The sequence below is a fragment of the Aquila chrysaetos genome, chromosome 5 (assembly GCF_900496995.4).
Source record: "Aquila chrysaetos chrysaetos chromosome 5, bAquChr1.4, whole genome shotgun sequence".
Classification (NCBI taxonomy): Eukaryota; Metazoa; Chordata; class Aves; order Accipitriformes; family Accipitridae; genus Aquila; species Aquila chrysaetos.
In genome coordinates this window covers 60380285-60386117 of record NC_044008.1, presented here as the reverse complement: position 1 = coordinate 60386117, position 5833 = coordinate 60380285, and positions in this window count along the sequence as shown.

Below are 5833 nucleotides of genomic sequence, written 5' to 3'. Positions count from 1 at the left end.
TTTTTCTGTGGCTTATTTGAGTAAAATGGGCCACTGGGAAGGAATTGCATACCTTTTTAAAAAGGCATTTACTAAGCTATTCTGGTAAATACCCTGATATTTTTAGTAGCTTGACGATACGTTTTGCACCATATAAACTACTCTTAGCCATGGTTGGGTGAAACCAAGGGAGGCGTTGTGGCTTTAATGCAAATAATGGTATGCCATTTTTCTTTCAGAATGAGGGTTTCTTCTGTGTTGCCAGCATGAACTCTTGATTTCCTTCGTCTGAGTGCGGTGCTGTGGTTCCGTGTGTGAGTTCTGGGTTAGTATATCTAGGAGCTTTGGTCATCCAAGACAAGGGCTGTCTGCTGTGACTTACTGCCAGTCCAGAGCAAGGTCTCTGTGTTTTCCTCTCTCGTGAATGAGTTGTGTCTTAAAGGTGAATGGCACAGCAAGTAGCATATTCTGTGTACTTAAAATTCAGTTTCTGTGCCATGCAAGAGCATGAGAAGCTGTGGAGGATCACGTATTTCTTCCTAACCAGATCTCTTTGGAAAAAAACAGGCCTTTTTTGTAGGTGGGAAACTACACTATCCTGAAGCGTTGTGTAGGGTGGGGGGTTTTGTTTGGTTGTTTGGGGTTTTTTTAAGAGGAAATCCAACTGGGCAAACTGCTCCCTCCCCAGCCAGGATCATCTGCTGTGAAACTGAAACCGTGAACTGGCAGGGCAGGGTCAGGCTCCTGCAAAGCAAATAGCAGCCGCCAGCCGTGGGTAACGCAGGGGCAGGGCCAGTAGCTCTAGAGCTACAACCCAAACCTTGTGTTGCTCTAAACCAGCTCTGTCTCAGACTTCAGTTTGCCTTTGTACTGGGGAACTCGGTTTTCCAAAGACATAGCTTTTTACTCGAGCTGTTAGAAGGAATCGGCAGCAACTGGACCTGACCTTTCCTGCATGATGAGCCTCCCTAAGTCCCAGAGACATAGCAAACGAGGACATCCAGATGAACGTGTCCTTTGCATGCACAAGATGCAGCAATACCAGGCTCACACAGCAATGCTGAAGTGACGTTTGGTTTAACCTGTCACCCGTGGCCTCTAGCAAGCCACTGCTGGCTTGCAAAGGCGTTTTGCCTCTTACCCTGGAAGCATTCAGAAACCCTTCAGCTCTTTGCCCTGTGTAAGCAGTGAATGGCCCAGGTGCCATTTAAGTAACACTTCTCTTTGTACCATTAATTGTTTCAAAGCTTACTTTGGAATTAATTAGGTGTCTCAAAACTGCAGCAGTAAGATCTTTGCTACCCATGCCTGGTATTTACTGCTTTCCCTGTGAAGCAGAGTCCTGTTCACTGTTCAGTTCTGAAGCACTAATGCTCTGGGAGATGAGAGGGAAGGAGAAGCATGAATGCATCTGATGAACAGCAAGGTTTTGACTGTGTGTGCTGGGAGGGGGAAAACTAAGTGAATTCTGCCTGCCTACTGCCACTGAAAACAAAAACGAGGTTTGCCCATTGGGGATAATTTCACAGTTATTTCATATTTCATAGTATGTAAGTACAGTCTTGTCATGCTGAGAACCAAGGGCTTGTTTTCCCAAGTGCTCTGGATGTACATAAGTGCTGGCTAAAGATACTTAGCAACTTGCAGTGATGCTTAGTGACTTATATACTCTTGGAAAAACACCCCAAACCCCAGTACTTTATAACAGTTCAACAGGAAAACCCAGGTAGAAATACTGTTGGGAATGAATAACAGCAGAGTTCAGCATGTTCAAATGCCAGGGTTTTGCGTCACTTTGCTCTTTCTGCTCTTGGTTTGCCTTTTAACTACATGGTAATTTGAAGAGCTCTGGTTGTGCAGCAGTCTAGGGCTGATCGATCTGCCTGGGCAGGGACCGTGGGGATGGAGCCTGGTGTTTGCCAGATGCCCAGACTATTCTCATTTGTGCATTTGTCTTTATATGTAGCATGAAACTTGCTTTACCTGGAACTTGTCGGGTGCTGGGGAAAGGTTCTTCATGGAAAAGCAGAGCCCTCCCTTGGCTCCTATTTCAGAGAAGTCCTAAGAGTTTGTTCCTGATGTGCTTTATTTTGGCCTGCTGTCCTGAACCTGTTGTAAAGCTCAAACCACCTAAAATGTCCTGCCGGGGCTTTCCAGCCTTGTTTGTGACCCCTCTTCACAAACAAAACCTCCCTCCTGTGTTGCTCGGGGTTGTGCAGTGCCTGGCAATGAGCGTACACGAGCCAGGAACAAGATGTTCGTGGTCAAAATTGTTATGTGCCAAGCTGAACATATGGGGACTGCAAATCCATATAGTCTTAATAACATAGTGGCCTAGGTGTTTGCATTTTTAGCACCCTTGAGGACAGCTTCTCCTTGCTTGATTCGATAATGCTTTCTTGTACCTGTACTAATTGTGGTGTTTAAAGTAAGGGACGGGACTCTGGTGAAGGTCAGGAAGGCTTTCTGAGCCCAAATAATTGTCAATATTATCCAGTTATACAGGAGGAGAATGATAGTTGGGGAAACCTATTCCTTCATCCTGTTGCCCAAGGTGGGGGCAGTGACTTGCTTGACCACATTTATATTCCAGTTCATTCTGAATTGAGATTTGGATAAATAGAGGGGAAAATCTGCTGGTCTGCAGCCAGATGTAACGACTGACCATCCTTGCCAGAAGTGGATGCCTAAACTAAACTATCCCTATCACTAAACCAGTGATAGTCTAGGGTCTTATCCTGCCCTGCGATGCTTTGGTTGGTGTTTAATCACTGCCCTGGTTCTCTGCAGAACAATCCCTGCTTTGACCAAGAATCTCTTACAGTTGTCTTTAAAGATGTCTTATGTTTCCATAAGAATGAATTGTCCCATGCTGAAATTTAGAAATCTCTGATGACTACAGACTTCAGCCCTAGGAGCCCTGAGGATTTTCAGTCCCCAGCATTAAGACAAGAAATGTACTGCAGAGTACTTAAAAAATGAGATTTGATGAAGGATCTAGCTGCACAGAGCTCATCGTGACGCAAAAATGTTTCTCAGCTTTCTGGAGGTACTTTGGCTTCAGTTTTTGATGTCGATGCGCAGATAAACCAGCAGCGAACGTGCAGGCTGGGCAGAGGTTTGGGCTGGCAGTGGCCGTTTCTACAGCCGGGGAGGATGCCCCAGCGCAGGTTTTGCAGTGAGGGCAGCCCCCCCTGCAGCCATGCAGCTGCTGCCTGCGTCCTGCCAGCCCCTCCAGACCATGACCAACAGCTTGGCTCTAGCAGAAAGTAAGTGGGAAACCTGGGAATGGGATGAAGGTGCTGCACTTGCTGCAGGCTGATGGCAGGTAGGTCTGAGAGAAGGACTGCAATACTTTCCCGGTGCCAAAAGAGGCCAGGGCAGCAGGCACTGCTTTCCCTTGGCGTCCCAGCTCATTGTTCTCTTCTGCTCCTGCAAATAATTCCTCCCACCTCCCAAAATGGAGCTGTGAAAGCTCTCCTCCATTCTCCAGCTCTGCTGAGCACTGATGAATGCTTCCTTCGCGGCAGCGCGTGAAGCAATCACCCTGTGCAACCCACGGCTTTGCTTGCAACAGCCCTCGCCCTTCTTCCAGGCGAGGCTCTGGCAGCAGCAGCGGTGCCCCGATTCACGGCTGCACGAATCACCGAGGGAGGATTTAAATCATCGGCTGCTATTTGCTTCATGCATTGGGCAAGGGGATGGGGTGGGGATTAATGCTGTCGGGGAGGATAAGCACAAGGTGGGACATGGGCTGGAGTCAGAGTATGTACGTGTGCGGTTTGGGAGCTGCAGCTACTACTTCCCTTTTAAGTGGAAAACCTGACCGCTGCTTCTGTCCGAGCATCTCCCATTAACTCTTACTGGTGCTACTCCAAATGCATTTTGACTGCTGTTCTGTTTAGCTCAGCACTTCTCGCTTGGTCCAGATAATGTCACCGTACAACTTTTCTGCTATCAGCTGGTTGTTGTCACTGCTGGTTTTGCTCCTCCTGCCCGGAGCCAATAAAAACACGGTGAAGAACTTTTTGGCAAGACTTTAACATTTTCAGTTTGGAGTTCTTCCATTACACTTGGATGCTTGGCACTTGCTAAATGTGCATGGAGAAGGGAGGTAGCAGCAGAGGTAGGACCAGGTGAGCATTTCACCCTGGACATCCTCCTGTGAGAGACCACCACCAGTCCTTGCTCCAAACAGTACAGCTTTGCTGTAAATTGCTAATTTTACTGTGATTTTTTCCAGTGCTGTTTGGAAGCTGGCTGCTGCTGGGCAGTAGGGCAGGTGACGGGGTGTTTCCCTGCTAAGCCCTTACAGATGCTGCAGAACATCTGGAGCGGCCACATCTGGCTGAAGCAGGTACGTCCAAGCACGGCCTTCAGTCCTAGCAGGCAGGTTGATGTGGCACGTGCCCGGCGCTTGCCAGGACACCCAGAGAAGCAGCCGTCCGCTGCACAAATCCTGGTGCGGTTTCAGCTCCATTTCAGCACCAAATTCCCCTTGCGGTGTTTGAAAGCCTCCGAGGAGGAGGGAATAGGAAAGTTGGATTCTGGGGATCTCACTTAAGATCAAAAGGCAGCAGTGCATAATTTCTAAAAATGTACCAGGTTGGTAAAAATTTCTAATAATTTTTTGCTTGGGGGGGGGGGGTGAGCTCCCAACGGAGGGTCCCCGGCTGCGAAGCTGGAGCTGCTGAGCCAAGCGGTGCCAAGTTCTGTGAGTGCAAAGCACCCCTTGATTTTAAGGATGTCAGAAGAGGGAAGGACCAGTGTCATCCTCAGCAAATCGATGGGAAACTCCCATTTAATTAAAATAAAACCCATAGTGGCTTCTCTGCATTTGCTTAATTTTAGATTTCAAAAACCAGATCCTACATCTTCATCTATAAGTTCAGGGGGTTTTAATCACCAGAAATCTTTTCAAGTAGGCACTCACAAAATGTTGGAAAACAGAGAATTAACAATAATCCTGCAGCTAGGAAGCATACGAGGAGGCCAAGCCTCAAACAAAGCGAAATCTCCAGGAAGCAGAAAGTAGGTCAGGTTGATAAGGATGAGCACAGAGGGACAGCATTAATATGGAGGGGAAAAACAAAGTAGGGAAGAAATCACCCCATGGCCCCGTTTGAAGAAGGAAGGGACTGTCTGCTACGGACAGCTGAGATCTTTAAGCCTTTTTCCTTAAAACCTGTTGTCCTGGAAGATGTCAGCTGTGATGGAGAGGTAATTGCAATTAGCAGCAGTACAGGAAGGGTGAGACCTCAGCCTGGGTTTGGATAGGGACAGCTTGGGAAATGCTGCAGATAAATTAGATGTTTGTGAATTACAGAGGCTGGATAAAGTTTCTGGAGGGGTCCTGGAGGAGCTGGGCCTGGAGAGCAAGGGATCAGCTCTGCTAACACTGCAGGAGCAAGGAGCAGTTGGGGGGCTTTAAAGAAACTGTAATGTCTGCAAGAAGGATGGGAGAAAAAAAGCTGGGAGGTTACAGACTCATTGGTCGCATTTAGACCCTGGCAAATGCTGAACTACCCAGAAGCACCTAAAAAACCCACAAGGGAACCACAGGCTCATCAAGAGCAAAGGGCAAGGACATGGGGCTTTGCAGGAGCAGGTCTCACGGTTCCCAAGTGACCCCAAACTGGGATGAGGGGTGATGCAGTGGGTCCTTGCAGCAATGCAGGATTGCACCCAGCTGCATGGGGCCCCTGCTCCGTGGTCGAGTCATAAGGTTGCAGCAGTGCAGGGAATTCAGTGCTAAAATTAGATGTATCAAGTGTCCCCAAAAATGGGCTTTCTGCTTTAAATAGCACCCAGATGGTGGAGGAGGAAATGTCAGGAAAAGCTCAAGCTGTTACTG